General features: G+C 44.3%; 2 long non-coding RNA genes across 3 annotated transcripts in view; one reads left to right on the forward strand and one right to left on the reverse strand.

Moving 5' to 3' along the window:
- The window catches only part of LOC140467948 (uncharacterized), a 40125-nt gene that overhangs the window by 10178 nt on the left and 4519 nt on the right, over window positions 1-25428 (reverse strand). Inside the window, exon 2 of the long non-coding RNA XR_011955545.1 lies at window positions 492-569. This is a non-coding gene — a long non-coding RNA (uncharacterized lncRNA). The remainder of the gene's footprint in view (window positions 1-491; window positions 570-25428) is intronic.
- On the forward strand, window positions 119-25382 carry LOC140467947 (uncharacterized). 2 transcript variants are annotated; one of them, XR_011955543.1, is made up of 4 exons: window positions 119-222; window positions 313-463; window positions 12991-13201; window positions 23594-25382. It is a non-coding gene; the product is annotated as an uncharacterized lncRNA (long non-coding RNA). The 2 variants fall into 2 exon arrangements; XR_011955544.1 differs by having other exon boundaries at window positions 24212-25382.

Raw genomic sequence — 25428 nt, forward strand, 5'->3', positions numbered from 1 at the left:
TGACGGCCTGTCCCCTTTGACCCTAACGCAGGGATCAAGTTCAGGTTGCAAGGAGTGGGCCTTTGAGGGAATAGTGGGGGGTTGGGTGAGGGGTTGGAAGGGGTTGAATTCCTGTGGAGTGGAAATCACAGAACAAACCAGCTCCCATGGGACTGGTAAAAACAGCAAAGGAAAGCTGAGTACAGCTGTGGGCCTTCCAGTGTACAACAGCAGGAAAGAAAGGTGAGTTTTCAGCAAAAGTCAGTCAGAGTGGTGACTAATGCTGAGTAATGGATTTTAATATGTAATGGAATTCTGATACTTGATCAACAGAAACTGACATCAAAACAGAAAATAAAACAAGTTGTGTTGTTATTCACCAAGTCACAAGCTGGAGTATGATGAAGGTTTAGAAACTTGTCTGATAGCATTTTGAGTGCGAGCAGCAGCGGAGATAAGATGAACCCGGAAGACTGCAGCTAAGGTAAGGAGGTTTTTAAAAAATTACTTACCAGGAGCAGACAGCGGTGTTTTCCCTTTCACAGAAGGAGTGGGAGCAACGGAGGGAGTGATGAGGACCAGAGGGGCAGCTGGGAAGGAAAGCAGTGACCATATATATCAGTAAGGCAGCTAAACCCGAGACTCTACTACTGTAGAGTCTCCCACCCGCCCTCCTCCTCTAACCTAGTTAAATAAGGTAACGTTCATTCTAAACTTCCTCTATTGGATAGAAGTTTGTTATTAATTTTATAGCAACTTGAACTAAGCTTTCTACTTTAGTACTGAGTGGGTGTTCAGATAAGTCGGATATGGATGCTAGGGCAGTTGCTTGCTCCTCCTGCAGAATGTGGCAGGTGGGAGACATGGCACACTTCTCCGCTGGCTATGTCTGTGGGAAGTGCACCCAACTCCAGCTCCTTGAAAACCGTGTTAGGGAATTGGAGCTGGAGCTGGATAAACTACGGATCATTCGGGAGGCTGAAGGGGTAATTGAGAGGAGTTACCGGGAGTTGGTCACTCCTAAGGCTCAGGACAAAGATAAATGGATTACAGTTAGGGGAGGAAAGGGGACAGTCAGACAGTGCAGAGATCCCCTGTGAACATCCCCCTCAGCAATAAGTATACAGTTCTGGATACTGCTGGGGGGGATGACCTACCAGAGAAAAGCCATAGCAGTCAGTTCTCTGGCACTCAGCCTGACACTGTGGCAAAGAAGAGAAGTGGACAGAATAGAAAAGTACTCGTGGTAGGGGACTCAATAGTTAGGGGAATCGACAGGAGATTTTGTGGTCAGGATCGGGATTCCCGGAAGGTACGTTGCCTCCCTGGTGCCAGGGTCCGGGACGTCTCCGATCGGGAGTATAAGGTTCTAAAAGGGAGGGCGAACAGCCAGAAATCGTGTTACATATTGGCGCTAATGATATAGCCAGGAAAAGGATCAAAGATATAAAAAGTGATTTCAAGGAGTTACGATGGAAGCTGCAAAGCAGGACAAACAGAGTAGATTAGATTAGATTAGATTAGATTAGATTACTTACAGTGTGGAAACAGGCCCTTCGGCCCAACAAGTCCACACCGCCCCGCCGAAGCGTAACCCACCCATATCCCTACATCTACATTTACCCCTTACCTAACACTATGGGCAATTTAGCATGGCCAATTCACCTGGCCTGCACATCTTTGGACTGTGGGAGGAAACCGGAGCACCGGAGGAAACCCACGCAGACACGGGGAGAATGTGCAAACTCCACAGTCAGTCGCCTGAGGCGGGAATTGAACCCGGGTCTCAGGCGCTGAGAGGCAGCAGTGCTAACCACTGTGCCACCGTGCCGCCCACCGTGTTCTCTAGTTTACTACCGGTGCCACGAGATAGCGAGGCGAGGAATATTGATTGGAACCTCCTTCGAGCAGAAGATTTGAATGGAGCTGTTTTTGTAAGGTGTGTTCAGGAGGGTTTCCTAACTCAGTACGTTGACAGGCCAAGGGGAGAGGCCATTCTAGACTTGGTGCTCGGCAATGAGCCAGGGCAGGTATCAGATCTTGTGGTGGGAGAGCATTTTGGTGATAGTGACCGCAACTGCCTCACATTCTACATAGCTATGGAGAAGGAGAGGATTAGGCAAAATGGGAGGATATTTAATTGGGGAAGAGGAAACTATGATGCAATTAGACATGAGTTAGGAAGCATGGATTGGGAGCAATTGTTCCATGGTAAAGGCACTATAGACATGTGTAGACCTTTTAAGGAACAGTTGTTGCAAGTGATGAATAAATATGTCCCTCTGAGACAGGCAAGAAGTGGTAAGATAAAGGAACCTTGGATGACGAGAGTGGTGGAGCTTCTCGTCAAAAGGAAAAAGGTAGCTTACGTAAGGTGGAAGAAGCTCAGCTCTACAGGATTACAGGCAGGCAAGGAAGGAGATAAAAATGGTCTGAGGAGAGCCAGGAGGGGGCACGAGAAAAGCTTAGCAGAACGGATTAGGGAGAACACAAAGGTATTTTACACTTATGTGAGGAATAAGAGAATGGTCAAAGAAACAGTAGGCCTGATCAGGGATAGCATAGGGAATTTGTGTGTGGAGTCTGAGGAGGTAGAGGAGGTAGGGGAGTTTTTTGCTTCTGTCTTTACGAAAGAAACAAACTTTGTAGTGAACAAAACCTTTGAAGAGCAGGTGTGCATGCTGAAATGGATAGAGATAGAGGAAGCTGATGTACTGAAAATTTTGTCAAATATTAAGATTGACAAGTCACCAGGCCTGGACCAGATTTGTCCTCGGCTGCTTTGGGAAATGAGAAATGCAATTGCTTCGCCACTTGTGAAGATCTTTGCATCCTCGCTCTCCACTGGAGTTGTACCTGAGGACTGGAGAGAGGCAAATGTAATTCCTCTCTTCAAGAAAGGAAATAGGGAAATCCCCGGCAATTATAGACCAGTAAGTCTCACGTCTGTCGTCTGCAAGGTGTTGGAAAGGATTCTGAGGGATAGGATTTATGACCATCTGGAAGAGCATGGCTTGATTAAATGCAGTCAACATGGCTTTGTGAGGGGCAGGTCATGCCTCACAAACCTTATCGAGTTCTTTGAGGATGTGACTAGAAAGTTGATGAGGGTCGAGCTGTGGATGTGGTGTGTATATGGACTTTAGCAAGGCATTTGATAAGGTTCCCCATGGTAGGCTCATTCAGAAGGTCAGGAGCAATGGGATTCAGGGGAACATAGCTGTCTGGATACAGAATTGGCTGGCCAACAGAAGACAGCGAGTGGTAATAGAAGGAAAATATTCTGCCTGGAAGTCTGTGGTGAGTGGTGTTCCACAGGGCTCTGTCCTTGGGCCTCTATTGTTCGTAATTTTTATTAATGACTTGGATGAGGGGATTGAAGGATGGGTCAGCAAGTTTACAGATGACACAAAGGTTGGAGGTGTCGTTGACAGTATAGACAGCTGTTGTAGGCTGCAGCGTGACATTGACAGGATGCAGAGATGGGTTGAGAGGTGGCAGATGGAGTTCAACCTGGATAAATGTGAGGCGATGCATTTTGGAAGGTTGAATTTGAAAGCTGAGTACAGGATTAAGGATAGGATTCTTGGTAGTGTGGAGGAACAGACAGATCTTGGGGTGTAGGTACATAGATCCCTTAAAATGGCCACCCAAGTGGACAGGGTTGTTGAGAAAGCATATGGTGTTTTGGCTTTCATTAACAGGGGTATTGAGTTTAAGAGTCGTGAGATCTTGTTGCACCTCTATAAAAGTTTGGTTAGACCGCATTTGGAATACTGCATCCAGTTCTGGTCGTCTATTATAAGAAAGATGCAGATGCTTTGGAGCGGGTTCAGAGGAGGTTTACCAGGACGCTGCTTGGACTGGAGGGCTTACCTTATAAGGAGGTTGACTGAGCTCGGACTTTTTTCATTGGAGAAAAGGAGGAGAAGAGGGGACATAATTGAGGTATACAAGGTAATGAGAGGCATAGATAGAGTCGATAGCCAGAGACTATTTCCCAGTGCAGAAATGACTAAGACGAGGGGTCATAGTTTTAAGCTAGTTGGAGGAAAGTATAGAGGGGATGTCAGAGGTGGGTTCTTTACACAGAGAGTTGTCAGAAGATGGAATGTGTTGCCAGCAGCAGTTGTGGAGGCAGGGTCATTGGGGACATTTAAGAGACTGCTGGACATGCATATGGTCACAGAAATTTGAGGGTGCATACATGAGGATCAGTGGTTGACACAACATCGTGGGCTGAAGGGCCTGTTCTGTGCTGTACTGTTCTATGTTCTATATTCTTGGTTCATTTGAAATCATTCTTTACTTTCTATTTTTTATTTCATTTTCACCTCACCTCACATCACCCTCTTATATTAATTATCTTTCTCCTTCTCCTTTTTTCATTCCTTCTCCCTTCTTTTCTCTTCTAATATCTCCTCCCTTATCTCTCCATCTCTTCCCCAAATATCTATTCCTCCCTTTATCCTTCAGTCCCTTCCTCTGTTTCTGAGACCCTCCCACCATTTCCCTGTCTCTCCTCCATCTCTCTGTCCCTATCTAGACTTCTCAGTCTCTTCCTTTATCCCTCTGTCCCTAGCTATATGTCTCCTTTCCTCCCCTCAGTCTCCCTTCACCTTTTAATCCCTCTATCTCTTTCCCTCTTTTTATTTCAATCCCTCCCTTCCCAATGTTTTCAACCTCCTCCTCTTTCACTGCTCCTCCCAGCCTGTGAGTACAGATTTATCCCCCAAGTTCCACAGGAAGCTAATGACACTCCTGACACCCAAGTGGCCATCCTTCGGGTTCCGGATTGGCTAACTGTGGTCAGATTATTTCAGAGAGGAGAAAGAGTAGCAAGCAGGGCAGGTCCTGGTTGTAAGCAGTGACCACTGCTGGACAATGTACTATGTGGATATCGCGTCGGGAAAGGGTTGATTTTGGCAGAAAATTCAACATACCACAGGCCTGCATAGTTGAGTGAGGAATCTGAAGGCTTGTATGTAGCCCAATGAGTGACTAAATAAGGTGGGGTGGAAGGTGTGCAAAAAATACCAACTTCTAAATTTATTTATGGCAGATACAATGTGTAAAACATGGAGGGGAGGTAATGATCACAAAAAAAACCTGTCTTATTCAAAACGTGAGATACCATGACACAGAATAGGATAACATTGGCACAGTACCAGAACAAATGACCAGAATCACAAGTTTGAATGGCACAAACCAGGAAATTTAAATTCAATTATTTAACTAAAATGGTCATATCAGGAATACTGACCATGAAACTATCAGATTGTCAAAATAACTAAGCTAATCTAATTGCAAATATGTAACCGCTGTCAACAGTTGTAAAAACCCATCTTATTCACTAATGTTCTTCAGGGAGGGAAATCTGCCATCCTTACTTGGTCTGCCCTATATGTGACTTCAAACGCATAGCATTATGGTTGACACTTAAATGTCCCCTGGGCAATTAGGAATGGGCATTAAATGCTGGCCTAGGCAGTGACACCCACACACCATGAACAAATATAAGTAAGTAACAATCTGGTTCATCAATTCCCTTTAGGGAAGGAGATCTGCTGACATTACCTGGTTTGGCACACATGTGACTTCAGACCTACAACAATGTGGTTGGCACCTATCTGTCCTTTGGAATGGTCTAGCAAGCCAGTCAATAGTTTCAAGAAACTAGATCATTACCATATTCTCTGGACATTTTGGGATGTGCAATAAGTGACAGCAATAACCATATTCCATCAACAAATTTTAAAAGAAATGCCTGAATATAAAATACAATTGGGTACAGGTACTGAACTGATAGATGCTAATAGATTTTATTTACAAGGGAATAGTGAGGAAACTGGCCTGCGTGCTTTAGAATAGAGAAGACTAAGAAATGGCCAGGCAGTGACCTTCAAGATTATGAAAGGTCTGCTTGTGTCAATACCGAGATAACATTTCCACTCACAGGTGAGACCACAGTTCAAGGCCATTACGATGAGATAGTTTCCAAGAAACCTAACAAGGCATTCAGGAGAAACCTAGATAGTAGTCAGAATGGAGAACTGTACCACAGAAGGGAGTTGAAGAAAACAGCATTGATATGTTAAAAGGAGAAGCTCGGTAAGCAGATTAGGGAGTGAGGAATAGTAGGATACGCTGATTATATGAGATGAAGTGGGTTACGAGATGTCTCCTATGCAAAATGAATGCTGTTGTGCTTATTGACCTTTTTCTATGATGCAAACACTTCATAATGTATAAATCTGTCATTATCTGTCAACAAATTGTCCATAACTTTACAATTCCAATCTGATTAAATTTCTTAATTTAAGAGAATGATCTATCACCCTTTCACCACAGAATGCATCCGACAGTAATATCATTCCACTTTGTGGTTAAATACCTGCTCTGGTCAACCCTCTATCTTCTCAGATCAATTAACCGTCTGATTCTTATTCTAAGAAAAGTAATGTTCCAGCACCAAAAATTACACATAACAAAAAAGTTAGGGGGCAACAGAATACAGTGGTTCCCACAATGTCCAATTATTGTTTTACACAAAATTTAAAAACTTGTGGCGTTGGGGTGAGCGATATCATATGACATTCCTCATGTTAAATCAGATGATATGTTGCCTTATAACAGTGGAGTTGTGACCAACAGATTGTGATGGCGACAAATACCAGCAACTATCAAAATGTGCATGATGCTAGCAGATTACCAATGAGACTTCTCATGATGATTCAGAGAGTACCTTAGAGTGTGGCATTGTCTGTGTGATATTATTAAAATTGTGACAGAAGAAAGTGTGACGCTTATAGAAAGTATGCAGTACACACAAAACTCCTGTCAGAATTCATGGATCATTTTGAGCAGCACTTGGACACACATAGGAGCATATAGTCAGAGCCACAAATAGGCATTTCCATGCTGCAAAACGGACTCCAGAATGTGTTGCCTCCATGGTGCCAAGGTCAAGGATATCTCTGAGCTGGTGTGGGACATTCTCAGAAGGGAGGGTGAGCAGCAGAGGTCATAGTACACATTGGTACTAATGACACAGGCAGGGAGAATGGCGAGGTCCTGCAAAGGGTTCATGGAGTTACGTAGGAAGTTGAAAATCAGGCCCTCTTGGGTTCTTATCTCAGTGTTAGTGAGGCTAGGAATAGAAAAATAGTACAGTGAAATACATGACTAAAGAAAGAGCTGGTATAGGAGGGAGGATATATTGATCATTGGAATGTCTTTCAGGGCAGGTAAGACCTGTACAAGAAGGATGTGTTGCACCTAAACAGGAGGAGTACCAATATTCTGGCAGGGAGGTTTGCTAGTGTCATTTGGGAAAATCTTAAATTAATGTGCAGGGAGGTGGAAACCAGCACAATAAGTCAGCAAATAGAATGACTAAGGAGGAGTTAGAGTCTGAGGCCAGTAAGGCTAAAAGAAAGAACAGTATGGTGCTGGAAAAGAACTTCAAGTCAGGCAGCATCTAGGGAGCAGGAGAATCAATGTTTTGGGCATAAGCCCTTCAACAGAATTTTCCACTTTTTCAGCACCACACTTTTCAACTCTGATCTCCAGCATCTGCAGTCCTCACTTTCTTCTCTGAGAGAAGGACAAGACTGGCAGATTAATGTTCAATGATGTAAATCTCAGGTGAGATTCAGAGATATGTAAAAGTGGTGAGGAAAGTTGCATCAGCAATGAGGCAGCTACACTAAAGGAGGCCACCCTGCAGGACTCATTCAGCGAGGCCATATGGGTATAGCTCAGGAATATGAAGAAGCAATCACTTTGAGGGGGTTGCACAATAGACCTCACAACAGCCACAGGAGACAAAGAAATATATTTGTGGACAGACAATGGAAAAATATAAAATAAGTACAGTTGTTATCGTGCGTGATTTTAACTTCCCTTATATTGATCGTGATTCCCTTAGTGCCAGTGGCTTGGATGAAGGCGGGGAGGGAGAATCCAATTTATTAGGTTCATCCAGGAGGATGTGAATTATCCAACTAGGGAAGGGCCATACTAAACATGGTATTGGAGAATGAACTCGACCAGGTAATCAAAGTTTGCATGGGAGAACATATCTTGATCAGTGACCATAATTTCTTAAAATTAAAAATTACACAACATCAAATTATAGTTAATAGGTTTATTTGGGCTCAAAGTGGATATCCAAGAAGTTTGCACATATCGACACAGACATCAAATTTCCAAAAACCAAATAAACCTGTTGGACTATAACTTGGTGTTTTGTTACTTTTACCTTTGTCTACCCCAGTCCAACATTCCACATCATGACTTCTTACGTTTTAAGTTACTAATGGATAAGGATAAGAGTAGTCCTCAGGTGAAAGTTGAGAGAAGACTAACTACGACAATATTAGTCAGGAACTGGGGAATGTAGATTGGGGGGCGCAGCTGTTTGAGGGTAAGTCCATAACTGTCATGTGGGAATCCTTTAAAGGCTAGTTGATTAGATTTCAAAACTGAGCATGTTTCTGTGAAAATGAAGGATAAGGATGGCAAGATTCAGGAACCTTGGATGACAAGAGAAATTGTGAGCTTAGTCAAAAAGAAAAAAGAAGGTACATGTATGTATTAGGAAACTGAAGACAGACAGATCCCTCAAAAGAATATAAAGAAATCAGGAAAGGACTTAAACAAAGTTAGCAGGGTTAAAAGGTGCCATGAAATGTCCTTAGCAAACGTACCTAAGGAAAATCCCTAAGCTTTTTGTAAATACATAAGAAGCAAGAGGGTAAGGCCACGCAAGGAAAAAGGAGGAAATTTATGTGTGGGACCAGGGTAAGTGGGAGCGATCCCTAACAAATACTTTGCATTGGTCTTCACAAAAGAGAAGTGCATGGCACATGGTGAGTCAAGTGAGGGCAATGTTAATATTCTAGGGCATATTGATATAAAAAAGGAGGTGGTTTTGGTGTAGTCATTAAAATAAGGTTAGTCTGGTGATCTCATAAAATATGAGTTCCCAGACTGAAGCTGTTAACCTGGTTCATTCAGGGACATCTGGGGAAATAAATAGCGACATCTTGAAAAATGGTGAGGAGGTGCTGAACGTCTCAAAACACAAAGATTGATAAATCTGCAGGACCTGATCAAGTATACCCAAGAACTTTGCTTTAAGCTAGGGAAGAGATTGCTGGGCCCCTTGCTGAGATACTTGTATCATCGATAGTCACTGGCAAGGTGCCAGGAGACTGGAGGATGGCTAATGTGGTGCCACTATTTAAGAAAGGCGGTAAGGAAAAGGCAACTGGTGAGCCTGACATTGGTGATGGGCAAGACGTTGGAGGGAATCCTGAGGGACAGGATTTACATGTATTTGAAAAGGCAAGGACTGATTAGCGATAGTTAACATAGCTTTGTGCTTGGGAAACTGTGTCTCAAAAACCTTATTGAGTTTTTTGAAGAAGTAACAAAGAGGATTGATGAGGGCTGGTGGAATTCAGTAAGACGTGCAACAAAGTTCCTTCTGGTAGTCTGGTTAGCAAGGTCAAATCATACAGAATAGCTGAAGAATCAGCTATTTGGATACAGAACTGACTTGCAGGTAGAAGACAGAGGGTGGTGGTGGAGGGTTGCTTTTCAGACTGAAGACCTGTGATGCGCAGTGTGCCACAAGATTTGGTACTGAGTCCACTGCTTTTCATCATTTATACAAATGATGCGATGTGAACATAGTTAGTAAGTTTGGAGATGACACCAAAATTTGAGGTGTATTAACAGCGAGGAAGGTTACCTCAGAGTACAATGCGATCTTGATCAGATGGGCCATTGGGCCGAGGGGTGGCAGGTGAAGCTTACTTTGGATAAATGTGAGGTGAGGTGCTGCACTTTGGAAAGGCAAATCTGGGCAGGTCCTTAGTGGTGTTGCTAAACAAAGAGTTCTGGGACTGCAGGTTCATAGTTCCTTGAAAGTGGAGTCACAGGTAGACAGCATAGTGAAGGTAGCATTTGGTATGCTTGCCTTCAGTGCATTGAGTAGGAGTTGGGAGGTCATGTTGCTGCTCTACAGGACATTGGTTAGGCAACTTGTGAAATACTGCATGCAATTCTGGTCTCACTGGCATGGGAAGGATGTTGTGAAACTTGAAAGGGTTTACAAATTGAGAATGTTGCCACGGTTGGAGGGTTTGACCTACAGGGTGGTACTGAATCGGCCAGGATTATTTTCCCTGGAGCATCAGAGGCTGAGGGGTGACTTACAGAGATTTATAAAATCAGGAGGGGCATGGATAGGGTAAATGGACAAGGTCTTTTTTTCCCAGGGTGGAGTCCATAACTAGAGGACATAGGTTTAAGATGAGAAGGTAAATATTTAGAACATAGAACAATATAGCGTAGAACAGGCCCTTCGGCCCTCGATGTTGTGCCGACCTGTGAACTATTCTCAGCTCGTCCCCCTACACTATCTCAAAATCATCCATGTGCTTATCTAAGGATTGTTTAAATCTCCCTAATGTGGCTGAGTACCTAATGTACCTGCTACATTAGCAGGTAGGGCTCTTACCACTCTCTGCAGTAAAGAACCTGCCTCTGACATCTGTCTTAAATTTATCACCCCTCAATTTGTAGTTATGCCCTCTCGTACAAGCTGGCATCATCATCCTAGGAAAAAGTCTTTCACTGTCTACCATATTAGATTACTTACAGTGTGGAAACAGGCCCTTCGGCCCGACAAGTGCACACCGACCTGGCAAAGTGCAACCCACTCATTCCCCTACAGTTACCCCTTTTACCTAACACTACAGGCAATTTAGCATGGCCAATTCACCTGACCTGCACATCTTTGGACTGTGGGGGGAAACCGGAGCACCCGGAGGAAACCCATACAGACACAGGGAGAATGTGCAAACTCCACACAGTCAGTTGCCTGAGTTGGGAATTGAACCCGGGTCTCTGGCGCTGTGAGGCAGCAGTGCTAACTGCTGTGCCACCGTGCCGCCCGTATCTAATCCTCTGATCATCTTGTATGTCTCTATCAAATCCCCCCTTAGCCTTCTTCTTTCCAATGAGAACAGACCCAGGTCTCTCAGCCTTTCCTGCCCTCCAGGCAACAACCTGGTAGATCACCTCTGCACCTTTTCCAATGCTTCCACATCCTTCCTGTAATGGGGCAACCAGAACTGTACACAATATTCCAAGTGCGGCCGCACCAGCGATTTGTATAATTGCAGCATGATATTGCGGTTCTGGAACTCAATCCCTCTACCAATGAAACTTAACACACTGTATGCCTTCTTCACAGCACTATCCACCTGGGTGGCAACTTTCATGGATCTATGCACATGGACTCCAAGATCCCTCTGCACATCCACACTACCAAGAATCTTTCCATTGACCCAGTACTCTGCCTTCCTGTTATTCTTCCCAAAGAATAACACCAGGGCAGCATGGTTGCTCAGTGGTTAGCACTGCAGCCTCACAGCACCAGGATCCTAGGTTCGATTCCAGCCCTAGGCGACTGTCTGTGTGGAGTTTGCACATTCTCCCCGTGTCTGCGTGGGTTTCTTCTGGGTGCTCCGGTTTCCTCCCAAAATCCAAAGACGTGCAGGTTAGGTGAGTTGGCCATGCTAAATTGCCCGTAGTGTTAGGTGCATTGGGCAGAGGGAGATGGGTCTGGGTGGATTACTCTTCGGAGGGTCGGGGTGGACTGGTTGGGCCGAAGGGCCTGTTTCCACACTGTAGGGAATCTTAAAAAAAAGTCTCGTACAAGTGTCAAACTTGTGAAAGCTTAAACGTATTGGGGCGGCATGGTGGCACAGTGGTTTGCCTCACAGTGCCAGAAACCCGGGTTCAATTCCCGCCTCACGCAACTGTCTGTGTGGAGTTTGCACATTCTCCCAGTGTCTGCGTGGGTTTCTTCTGGGTGCTCCGGTTTCCTCCCAAAATCCAAAGACGTGCAGGTTAGGTGAATTGGCCATGCTAAATTGCCCATAGTGTTAGGTAGGGGAATGGGTCTCGAAAGGTTGCTCTTCGGAAGCTCGGTGTGGACCTGTTGGGCTGAGGGGCCTGTTGCCATACTGTCAGTAATCTAATCTCTCAAAAGTAATCTAATCTCAAGTGCATCACCTCACATTTAGCTGCATTGAATTCCATTTGTCACCTCTCAGCCCAATTCTGCAGTTATCCAAGTCCCCCTGCAACATGTAACATTCTTCCACCGATTTTAGTGTCATCTGCAAATTTACTAATCCATCCAACTATGCCTGCGTCTAAGTCATTTATAAAAATGACAAACAGCAGTGGTCACAACACAGATCCTTGTGACATGCCACTAGTAACTGTACTCTAGACTGAATATTTTCCATCAACCACCATTCGCTGCCTTCTTTCAGAAAGCCAGTTTCTAATCCAAACTGCTAAATCACCCTCAATTCCATGCCTCTGCAATTTCTTCATCAGCCAACCATCTGGAACCTTATCAAAGGCTTTACTGAAGTCCATGTATACCACGTCAACTGCCCTACCCTCATCTATATGCTTGGTCACCTTCTCAAAAAACTCAATGAGGTTTGTGGGACACGACCTGCCCTTGACGAAACCATGTTGACTATCTGAAATCAAATTTTTGCTTGCTAGATGATTATAAATTTTATCTCTTATAATCCTTTCCAAAACCTTTCCTACAACAGAAGTAAGGCTCACTGGTCGAGAATTACCTGGGTCATCTCTGCTGTCCTTCTTGAACAATGGCACAACATTTGCAACGTTCCAGTCCTCAGGTACTAAACCTGTAGACAATGACGACTCAAATATCAAAGACAAAGGCTCTGATATCTCCTCCCTAGCTTCCCAGAGAATCCTCGGATAAATCCCATCCGGCCCAGTCTACTTTCACTCCTAGAATTGATAACACCTGTGCGTAACTAACCTTGATCCTTTCTAGTCTAATATCTTGTACCTCATCCTCCTCCTCCACAATATTCTCCTTTTCCTGAGTGAACACCAATAAGAATTGTTCATTTAGCACCTCTCTGATCGCTACAGGGTCCATATTCAACTTTCCACATCTGTCTTTGACTGGCCATATTCCAAGGAGAAAGTGAAGACTGCAGATGCTGGAGACCAGAGTTGAAAAATGTGGTGCTGGAAAAACACAGCAGGCCAGGCAGCATCCGAGGAGCAGGAGAATCGACGTTTCGGGCATAAGCCCTTCTTCAGGAATGAGGCTGGTGTGCCAAGCGGGCTGAGATAAAAGGTAAGGGGGAGGGAATTTGGGGGAGGGGCGCTGGGAATATGATAGGTGGAAGGAGGTGAGGGTGAGGGTGATAGGCCGGAGAGGGGGTGGGGGCGGAGAGGTTGGGAAGAAGATTGCAGGTCAAGAGGGCGGTGCTGAATCCGGGGGTTGGGACTGAGATAAGGTGGGTGGAGGGGAAATGAGGAAGCTGGAGAAATCTACATTCATCCCATGCGGTTGGAGGGTTCCTAGGCGGAAGATGAGGCGCTCTTCCTCCAGGCGTCGTGTGGTCAGGGTCTGGCGATGGAGGAGGCCCAGGACCTGCATGTCCTTGGTAGAGTGGGAGGGGGAGTTAAAGTGTTCTGCCACAGGGCAGTTGGGTTGGTTGGTGCGGGTGTCCCAGAGGAGACCACATCGGGTGCAGCGGATACAGTAAATGATGTGTGTGGAGGTGCAGGTGAATTTGCGACGGCTATGGAAGGATCCATTGGGACCTTGGAGGGAGGTGTGGCCGCAAGTTTTGCCCTATTCCTACCCTAAATCGTCCTTTTATTCCTCACATACCTATAGAAAGCTTTAGGATTCTCCTTTATTCTATTTGCTAAAGACTGCTAGTGTCCTCTCTTTGCTCTTCTTAACTCTCTTTTAAAATCTTTCCTGGCTGATCTGTAACGCTCCATCGCCTCATCTGTACCATCTTGCCTCATCAACACATAAGCCTCCTTCTTGTTCTTAACAAGAGATGCAATTTCTGTAGTAAACCACGGTTCCCTTACCTTATCACTTCCTCCCTGCCTGACAGGGACATACCTATCAAGGACACTCAATATCTGTTCCTTAAACCAGCTCCACATTTCCATTGTCTGCATCCCCTGCATTTTGCTACCCAATTCTATGCATCCTAATTTTTGCCTAATCGCATTATAATTGCCCTTGCCCCATCGATAACTCTCGACCTGTGGCACGTACCTATCCCTTTCCATCGCTAAACTAAACGTAACTAAGTTAATGTCACTCTCTTCAAAGTGCTCACCTACAACTAAATCAAACACCTGACCTGGTTCATTACCAAGCACCAGATCCAGTGTGGCCTGACCTCTTGTCGACCCTTCGACATACTGTGTCAGGGCTCCTGTGCACTGCAACTGCACCTCCGGTTCCCATCCCCTTGCTGAGCTAGCTTAAACCCACCCAAATAACACCAGCAAATTTCCCACCCAGGATATTAGTACCCCTCTGGTTCAAGAGGGGTGCTAGTACCACCTTCCCAGAATGAGCCCCAATTATCCAAGAACCTGAAACCCTCCCTCCTGCACCATCCTTGCAGCCACGTGTTTAGCTGATATCTCTCCCTATTCCTTGCCTCGCTATTGCGTGGCACGGGTAACAATCCAGAGATAACTCTGTTTGTTCTAGCTCTCAGCTTCCACCCTAGCTCCCTAAAATCCTGCCTTACATCCCTCTTTCTACCTATGTTGTTGGTACCATCATTGACAACGACTTGAGGCTGGTCACCCTCTCCCTTCAGGACCCCAAAAGATACGATGCGAGACATCACGGTCCTAAAGGTCCCTAAAAGGGACTTAATGGGCAACTTTTCAGAGGGTGGTGCGCGTATGGAATGAGCTGCTGAAGGAAGTGGTGGAGGCTGGTACAATTACAACATTTAAAAGGCATATGGATGGGTATATGAATATGAGTAGACTGACATGGGCCAAATGCTGGCAAATGAATCTAGATTAATTTAGGATATCTGATCAGCATGGATGAGTTGGACCGATACCCATCGGTCCAACTCATCCATGCTGATCAGATATCCTAAATTAATCTAGATTCATTTGCCAGCATTTGGCCCATGTCAGTCTACTCATATTCATATACCCATCCATATGTTTCCATGCTGTATATCTCTATGGTTCTATGACGCTATCAGAGTCCACAACCATCCTGAATAAATGCAAGAGTAAATCCCTTTATACTAGTGCTGACATCAGTACCACCACCACCAGCAGTGGGCCCACCAATATCAAAGTCGGCTTGCTCTGGTGCTATCTCTAGCCACTGGGACAGGATTTGGTTATGTTTGGAAAAATATAGACATATTAGTGAGAGGCAATGTGGCTTTGTGTGGCATAGGTCGTGTCTCGCGAATTTGATTGAGTTTTTTGAGGAACTGGCAAAGATGATTGAAGTGGGCAGGGTGGTGGTGTTATGAATATGGACATTAGCAAGGCCTTTAACAAGGTACCTCAGGGCAGGCCATTACATGGGATCTGCGGTGAGCTGCTAAGATGGATTCAGAACTGCCTTGGTCATATAATGATGTGGAGACGTTGGTGTTGGACTTGGGTGGACAAAGTCAAAACTCACACAACACCAGGTTATAATCCAACAGGATTATTTGAAAGTACAAGTTTCCAGAGTGCTGCTCCTTCATCAGGTAGCTAGTAGGTTAGGACCATAAGATATAGAATTTATGAAGAAAGTTGAGGACTGCAGTTACTGGAGATCAGAGTCGAGAGTGTATTGCTGAAAAAACACAGCAGGTCACGCAGCATTCGCGGAGCAGTAGAATCAACATTTCAGGCATAAGCCCTTCATCAGGAATGAGGCTTGTGAGATAAATGGGACGGGTGTGGGGTTGTGGGCAAGATAGCTGAAAAAGCGATAGATGGATGAAGGTGAGGGAGAAGGTGATACATCAGAGGGAGAAGTGATGGACAGGTCCGGAGGGTGGTGCTAAATTGGAGGCTTGAGACTGGGATAAATGTGGGGGGAGGAGAAATGAGGAAGCTGCTGAGATCCACATTTATCCAGTGTGGTTGCAGGGTCCCAAGGGGCATTCTTCTTCCAGGCGTCAGGTAGTAACGGTTTGGCAGTGGAGGAGGCCCAGAACCTGCATGTCCTTGACGGAACGGGAGGGGGAGTTGAAGTGTTCAGCCATGGGGTGATGGGGTTGGTGGGTGCAGGTGTCCCAGAGATGTTCTCTGAAATGACCCTCAAGGAGACGTCCTGTCTCCCTGATGTAGAGGAGACCACAGCAGGTGCAATGGATGCAATAGATTACATTGGTAGAAGTACAGGTAAATGTCTGAGGGATCCCTTGGGGCCTTGGATGGAGATGAGGGGAGTGGTGTGGGTGCAAGTTTTGCACTTTCTGTGGTAGCAGGGAAAGGTGCCAGGAATGGGGTGTGGGCTGGAGGGAGGTGTGGACCTGACAAGGATTCGCAGAGGGAATGGTCTTTTCGGAACACTGATAGGGGTGGGGAGGGAAATATATCTTTGGTGGTGGGGTCCGTTTGGAGGTGGCGGAAGTGGAGGAGGATGATGCGATGTATGTGGAGGTTGGTGGGGTGGAAGGTAAGAACCGGGGGGTTCTGTCCTTGTTGCGTTGGAAGAGGTGGGGTTCAAGGGTGGTGATGCATGAAGTGGAGGAGATGCGCTGGGAGGCATCGTCAACCATGTGGGAAGGGAAGATGCAGTTGTGGAAGAAGGAGGCCATTTGGGACTTTCTGAGGGGGTATTGATCATCCTGGGAAGGTGGAGGTGGAGGAATTGGGAATAAGGGATGGCATTTTTACAGGAGGTAGCATGAGAGGAGGTGTAGTCTAGGTAGCTGTGGAAGTCGGTTGGCTTGTAGTAGATATCTGTGGTTAGTTGGTTGCCAGAGATGGTGATGGAGAGGTCCAGGAAGGGGAGGGAGGTGTCTGAGATGGTCCAGGTGAATTGTTCAACCTCCTTGTGGGAGAATGAGGCAGCGCCGATACTGTCATTGATTTAGAGGAGGAACAGGTGGTGGGTGGTGCTGGTGTAACTATTGAAGATGAACTGTTCCACATGTCCGACATAGTTGGGTCCCATGCGGGTGCCCATGGTTTGGAGGAAGTGGGAGGATTGGAAGGAGAAGTTGTTGAGCGTGAGGACCATTCAGTCAGGCAAATGAGGGTGTCGGTGGAAGGGTACTGGTTGGGATGATGTGAGAGGAAGAAACGGAGGGCTTGGAGACCTTCGTCATGGCGGATTGATGTGTCCATGGCATTGGGAATCAGGGTAGCGAAAATCTTGGAGGAGGTGAAGGGCATGTTTGGTGTCACGAATGTAGATGGGGAGTTCCTGGACTAAGGGAGACAGGACGGTAAAAATCAATGTGTCATACAACTGATGTTATGTATTGAACAAACCTAGATTTCTGTAAAATCTTTAATCACTTAGAATGGGTTTTGATTGATTAATATGTATGTCCCAGAATTTCTTTCAAGTCACAGTCCCGAGATAACTTAAGGTTTTATCATAATAAAACAAAAGGTGACATCTCAGCTGAGACAATGCATTAAAGGTGAACGGTTCGAGTCTGTCTGTATGCTAACATTGAGTCAGACTGGTTCTATTTCCAAAGTAGCAATTTATAAAATGTCATATGGACTATGTGCAATGTACAGATTATGTGCTTTTTGAACAAAATATCTGCAAATACAAACCTGCAAATGCAAATTCACGGCATTGACTTATATGTGCGCTTTTGTGTGCACGTGTGAGAGAGAAAGTGTGTGTGTCGCAGAGAGGGAGACAATATGTAAGTGTGCACGTGACTGTGTTTGTGTGTGCATGCATGTGCTTGATAGAGTGATGGAGTACATGCCCGTGTGTGTGTCTATATGTGCACTTGATAGAGTGTATGCATGAATGTGATGGAGTGTGTGTGAGAGAGAGAGAGAGAGAGAGAGACAGACAGACAGACAGAGAGAGAGCGAGAGCGCATGTGTGCGAGTGTGATCCTGTGTAAGAGTGTGTCTGTGTGTGTAAGTGAATAGTGTAGTGGGGATGCCTGTAGTGGGAAATGAACCCAAGATCCTGCTTGAGGCTGTCCTCATGGGTACCGAACTTGGCTATCAGCCTCTGCTTAGTAACTCTGCATTGTTGCTTATCATGAAGTTTGCCTTGGAGGACAGTCACCCGAATATCAGAAGCTGAATGTCCTTGACCACTGATGTGTTCTCCTACTGTGAAGGAACATCCCTATCTGATGATAGTTGTGTGGTGTCCATTCATCCATTGTCGTAGCGTCTGCTTGGTTTCGCCAATATACCATGCCTCAGGGTGTCCTTTTCTGCAGCATATGAGATAGACAATGTTGGCCGAGTCACATGAGCACCTGCCATGCATGTGATGGGTGATGTCCCCACGTAACGGAAGTATCCATGTTGACACTCTGACATGTCTTGCAGTGGTTGCCATGACAGGGTTGTAACGTGTTGTGGTTGATGTTGTCCTGAAGGTGGGCAGTTTGCTGCGAACAATGGTCTGTTTAAGGTTTGGTGATTGTTTAAAGATGAGAAGTGAAGGTGCAAGGGAGATCTTGGTGAGGTGCTCATCCTCATCAACAACGTGTTGCAGGCTACGAAGAACATGGCGTAGATTCTCCAGTCCCGGGAAGTTCTGGATGACAAAGGGTACTCTACTGGTCATATCCCGTATCTGTCTCTTTGAAGAGGTCATTACAGTTTCTTACTGTGGCAAGGATGAACTGGCAATTGAGGAGTTGAGTATCGTATCCTGTTCTTATGAGAGCATCCTTCAGCACCTTCAGGAGTCTGTTGCATTCCTCCACATCTGAACAGATCTTGTGCACGCATAGGGTTTTTCCGTAGACGTTTTAAAATGTTCAGGGTGGAATCTAGAGAAGTGCAGCATCATGAGGTTATCTATGGGCTTGTGGTAGAGTGAGGTACTGAGGTGCCTGTCCTTGATGGAGATGCATGCATCCAAGAATAAGACTTATTCTAAAGAGTAATCCATGGTAAGTCTGATGATAGTGATATCAACAAGTTTCATCCTATGTAATTGTTTCAGTGACACCTCGCCATGTCCAGAGGAAGAAAATGTCATCAATGTACCTGGGGTATAGTGTTGATTGGAGGTCCTGTGCAGCAAAGAAGTCTTGTTTGAACTTGTGCATGAAAGTGTTGGCATATTGCGATACAAATTTGGTCCCCATGGCTGTTCCGTCTGTCCGGATAAAGATTTGGTTGTCAAAGGTAAGGACGTGGTGGTTGAAGATGAAGCAGATGAGTTGTTGAGGATGGTGCTGGGAGATTGGCAGTTGTTGGTATTGAGACTGTTGCAGCAAAGCCATCATTGTGGGGGTTGCTGGTGTAGAGTCCATTGTGATGAGGAATGTTTCTGGTTTGACTGGTCCATGACTACTGAGTTTCTACAAGAAACCTAAAAGTGTTGCAACAGAAGCTGGGAGGCCCCTGTATAATAAGTTTCAAGATGCCCTCAACTAGCCAGAGAGATTCTCACACAGGGTCCCGCTGCCTGATACAATAGGATGTCCACGTGTGTTGGCTTTGTGTCATACAGTCATAGAGATGTACAGCATGGAAACAGACCATTCGATCCAACCCGTCCATGCCAACCAGATATCCCAACCCAATCTAGTCCCACCTGCCAGCACTGGCCCATATCCCTCCAAACCCTTTCTATTCATATACCCATCCAAATGCCTCTTAAAATGTTGCAGTTGTACTAGCCTCCACCACTTCCTCTGGCAGCTCATTCCATACACGTACTACCCTCTGCGTGAAAATGTTGCACGTTAGGTCTCTTTTATATCTTTCTCCTCTCACCCTAAACTTATGCCCTCTAGTTCTGGACTGCCTCACCCCAGGGAAGAGGTTTTGTCTATTTATCCTATCCATGCCCCCCCCATAATTTTGTAAACCTGTATAAGGACACCCCTCAGCCTCCGATGCTCCAGTAAAAACAACCCTAGCCTATTCAACCTCTCCCTATAGCTCAAATCCTCGAACCCTGGCAACATCCTTGTAAATCTTTTCTGAATCCTTTCAAGTTTCACAACATTTTTCCGATAGGAAGGAGACCAGAATTGCACGCAATATTCCAACAGTGGCCTAACCACAGCTGCAACATGACTTCCCAACTCCTGTACTCAATACTCTGACCAATAAAGAAAAGCATATCAAACGCCGCCTTCACTATCCTATCTCCCTGCAACTCTACTGTCAAGGAGCTATGAATCTGCACTCCAAGGTCCCTTTGCTCAGCAACACTCCCTAGGACCTTACCATTAAGTGTACAAGTCCTGCTAAGATTTGCTTTCCCAAAATGCAACACCTCGCATTTATCTGAATTAAACTCCATCTGCCATTTCTCAGCCCATTGGCCCATCTGGTCAAGATCCTGTTGTAATCTGAGGTAACCTTCTTCGCTATCCACTACACCTCTAATTTTGGTATCATCTGCAAACTTACTAGTTGTACCTCTTATGCTCACATCGAAATCATTTATTTAAATGACAAAAAGTAGTGGAATAGTTACCAGCACTGATCCTTGTGGCACTCCACTGGTCACAGGCGTCCAGTCTGAAAAACAACCCTCCACCACCACCCTCTGTCTTCTACTTTTTGAGCCAGTTCTGTATCCAAATGGTTAGTTCTCCCTGTATTCCGTGAGATCTAACCGTGCTAATCAGTCCCCCATGGGGAACCTTGTCGAATGCCTTACTGAAGTCCATATAGATCACATATACTGCTCTGCCCTCATCAATCCTCTTTGTTACTTCTTCAAAAAACTCAATGAAGTTTGTGAGACACGATTTCCCATGCAGAAAGCCATGTTGGCTATCCCTAATCCATCCTTGCCTTTCCAAATACATGTACATCCTGTCCCTCAGGATTTCCCCCAACAACTTGCCCACCACCGGCGTCAGACTCACTGGTCTATAGTTCCCTGGCTTGTCCAGTGGCACCACGTTAGCCAATCTCTAGTCACAGGTGAGGTGCCGGAAGACTATCGATGATACAAATATCTCAGCAAGAGGCCCAGCAATCACTTCTCTAGTATCTTCAGGAGGCAGTAGAAGTCCCCTATACTAGAGGTACTTGGGATGAAAGTGCGTTGGGTACCCTGAAGGACTGGATCAAAAGTCAATCAACCTGCTTAGTTCACAGGTTTGTGCTTTGGTCGGATCATTTGGTAGTTGCCTGTTAATGCATTGTCTGAGTTAAGATGTCGCCTTTTTTATACTGATAAAATTGTAAGTTATCTCGGGACTATGCTGTGAAAGAAGTTGTGGGATGTACATATTAATCAATTCAAACCTGCATCTCCATTCTCAGTGATTAAAGACTTAACAGCAGTCTAGGTTTGTTCAATAAATCACATCAGTTGATCTTTTACTACAAATTCTGTGTCCTATGATCCTGCCCCACTTGCTACCTGATGAAGGAGCAGCTCTCCGAAAGCTTGTACTTTCAAATAAACGTGTTGGACTTGTTGGCGTTGTGTGATTTTTAACATTGGTCACATAAGGCAGAGATACTGGTGGAAGGGTGTTTTTCTGACTGGAAATCTATGATCAGTAGTGTTCCACAGGGATCAGTGCTGGGGTCCCTGTTGTTTGTATTATATACAAATGATTTGGAGGAGAATGTAGGTGGTCTGATTTGTAACTTTGCAGATGATACAAAGATTGGAGAACTGTGGACAGTGAGGATTGCCAGAGGATGCAGCAGGATCTTGGATATCTTGGAGACTTGGGAAGAGAAATGGCAGATGGAGTTTAATCTGATCAAATGTGAGGTGATACATTTGGAAGATCTAATGTAAGATGGAAGTGTACAGTAAATGGTAAAACTTTAGAAGCATTACTATACAGAGGGATCTTGGCATACAGGTCCACAGTTCCCCAAAAGTGCAACACAAGTGGATAAGGTGATCAAGAAAGTCTATGGCACATCTGCCTTCATTGTTCGGGGTTCCGAATGTAAAAGTTGGCAACTCAAATTGCAGCTCTATAGGACTTCAGTTAAACCACATTTGGAATATTGCATTTAGTTATTGTTGCCACACTATCAGGAAGATGCAGAGGCTTTACAGAGAGTACGGAAAAGGTTTAGCAGGATGTTGCCTGGAGTATACTACCTTTTCAGAAAGATTGGACTAATTTGGTTTGTTTTCACTTGAATGTCACAGGCAGAGGGTTGACCTGATAGAAGTTTACAAAATTATGACAAGCATGGACAGAATGGATAGTGGGAATCATTTTCTCACAGTAGAAATGTCAATTACTCAGGGATGTAGGTTTAAAGTGAAAGGGGGAAGGTCTAAAGTCGATGTGAGAGGCACCAGTTTTTACACAGAAGGTGGTAACTGCCTGGAATGCACGAGAGGAAATGGTAAAGACAGGTACAATAGCAACGTTTAAGAAGCATCTTGACAGGTGCATGAATAGGAAGGGAATAGAGGGATACAGACCATGAAGAGGCAGAATACTTTTAGTTTAGAAAGATTGGTGGGTCAAAGGGCCCTGTACTACAGTTTTACCTTTCTTTGTTTGATTAATACATTTGAGATAACTATTCCATGCATACTATAGTTATTTTGGCTTATGTAACTGGGGTTCAATAAATAGTTCCATATCACCATCCTACTCCATACATTCTTATTTAAATCTATTTTTATATCAAACCTCAGCACACATATATATTTGGCCCAATGTTTGTTTTCAGTGAAACACTGAATAATTTTGCTATGTTTCTGGTTTTATATTGCACAAGTGTTGTTGGTGTTTAACTCATTCCTTAACAGGAGCTAAAACCACTGGACCTCTCACTTCCATCATGCTCTCTTGCCACAGATAATCAAAAGGCTTTTAAAACTCAAACTTGGCATCACTGAGCCATATGCTTCCAATTTTATTTTATCGACTGCTTGCATTATTTTTGGCTAAACTTTATGGCAATGTGTTTCTTGACCACCTTATCCACTTGTGTTGCACTTTTGGCACTGATTGAATTCAGATTGATAAACTTAAGGGGGGCACTCAGCAAACCTCTGCCATGCCAGGTTAACTCAACATTGTTGCAATTATGCAGCTAGTTCTGGAGTATTTTGCTCTGCTTTTGTAACAACAAGGCTGAAAAGTGGAACCTTGCATTGGAGATTCCATCTCATCGAGGAAACTTCAGGTCAATCCACGTCCAATAATCTGCACCGAAAACCCTGTTCACATTTTGAAAGCAATGTCAAACTCCACCATGGTAGCAGGGACATTTCCAATTCGAAAACTACAAAATTCTAAGTTTAAAAAAAAATCTCAGCATTATAGAAAGAAAGTAAATTTGTTCTGTCTCCCAATGCTAATGAATCCTTGAAAAAAATTCCAGGATCCAATCTACCTATTCAGCAAAACCTAGTCAGTTTTACAGAATTAGAATACCTACAGTGAGGAAACAGGCCCTTTGGTCCAACTGACCCTCCGAATAGTAACCCACCCAGACCCATTCCCCATATTTACTCCTGACTAATGCACCTAACTTATATATTCCTGAACACTATGGGCAATTTAGCATGGTCAATTCACCTAACCTGCACATCTTTGAACTGTAGGAGGAAACCACAGCACCTGGAGGAAACCCAAGCAGACACAAGGAGAATATGCAAACTCCATACAAATACTAACCGAAGGCTGGAATTGAACCCAGGTCCTTGGTACTGTGGGGCAGCAGTGCTAACCACTGAGCCACTGTGCCACCCTTTTCCTACTTACCTGATAGTCTACCCACTGAGCACTTCAGCACACTACCCACTTGGCATCTTTTAGAATTTGACTCCAACAGAATTAGAATTCCTACAGTGCCTACCTTGGGCTATAACCTATTTGTATACCATTTTTCAATGAAAACTGGAAATTCATTTTTGAGCTGTATTATTTATATTGTGAGCAGTGTTAATGTTTTTGCCCATGTTTGTTATTAATGGAGACTACAAACAGTTTAAAACAATCACACTGAACCTCAAGCTGATCAGGAATTAAGATAATCTCTAATCATAATATAATTTATAAATAAAATATTCCCTTCCTTTCCCCCTTCTCTTCTATAAAATGCTGATTCCTGCTGGGACATAGCCTTAGATGGAAATATTGGATTTGCATTGAATGCAATGTCTTTACCAGCCAATCTTCACTGTTTAGAGCATCTAAATGTGCAACCTTCACATGTGCAGGTCAACAGTGATGGAAGACTGGTACTTTGAGAGGGCATCTCAATCTATCCCAATCTTGATCTCATCCCATATCTCCGTGTATATTGGCCAGCTGATGTTAGTCGTCATGAGCAGCAGTGCTGGGCAGAAGTCTGCCCCAACCTACCACAGGGGTAAGATGGAAAATGGCGGTGGAACAACTGGTGTCGAATTGCATAATGCAACAGAGAATAAGGAAGAAACCTTTTGATGATCTGTGCCTCTCAGCTTGTTGGTTTTTAAAATGTTCAACAAAATCCACGTCTGCATTAACTGCTTTGGATTTACATGATTAACGTCAAGAAGTAAAGCTTACACTCAGAGTAAAGGAGAAACAGTGCTCATTGAATTCTTACAAAAATGAGCATTGGTAATGTGCCAGGTTATGTGTTTGAAGCTGATTATGTGATTGACTTTTCTTTTGTCTTTGTTTCCAAGGATTGGACAATGCCCTTCCATTAGATTGGTCCATGTTTATGGGCAAAGTACAGGAAGGACTTACTGTCTCTCAATCAACCTGTTTGACCATTTTATGAATGCACTTTCCTTCACCAAAAAGTCCTTGGCTATGGGACTCAAACCCAAAGCTACTGCTCCTAGAGTACAGATGTTACCTCTCTGCCACAAGAATTCATAATAGTGACATGCTAAAAATATAAAAAATATAGTGGCAGTTTAGATGGCACTATGTTTCAGATGAAGGGTTTAATTGAGAGCCTGTCAATATGCTAGTTTGGATGTAAAAGATCCCATAATACCATACAAAAAGCAGGAGAATTCTTGTAGCATCCTGGCCAGTATTTGTCTCTCAATCGATACTTCCAAAAGCAGATTATCTCATTTATCTCACTGCTGTTTATAAAACTTGCTGTCGGCAAATTGACTTCAAGGATCAACTACAGAATGACAGTTGCGTTGAAATACTTCATTGGCTACGTTTTGATGAAATGAAAGGACTGACATAAACAAGTGCATTTTCTTTCATTTCATATAAACCGAAATAAAATGTTGATTTATTTCCTGTCAGAGAGAATGAAATCCCAGAGCAGTTCATATCATGATCTGAGGTGAATAAACCATTAATGAAAGTATTAAAGAATGTTGTACCGTATCATTAAAAATATTACTACATACCTCTTCCCTCCACATTGTCCTAATTACACATTTTTAGGGCTGCCAAATTCAAATAATTCAATTCC

Source organism: Chiloscyllium punctatum, chromosome 46 (assembly GCF_047496795.1).
Source record: "Chiloscyllium punctatum isolate Juve2018m chromosome 46, sChiPun1.3, whole genome shotgun sequence".
Taxonomy (NCBI): domain Eukaryota; kingdom Metazoa; phylum Chordata; class Chondrichthyes; order Orectolobiformes; family Hemiscylliidae; genus Chiloscyllium; species Chiloscyllium punctatum.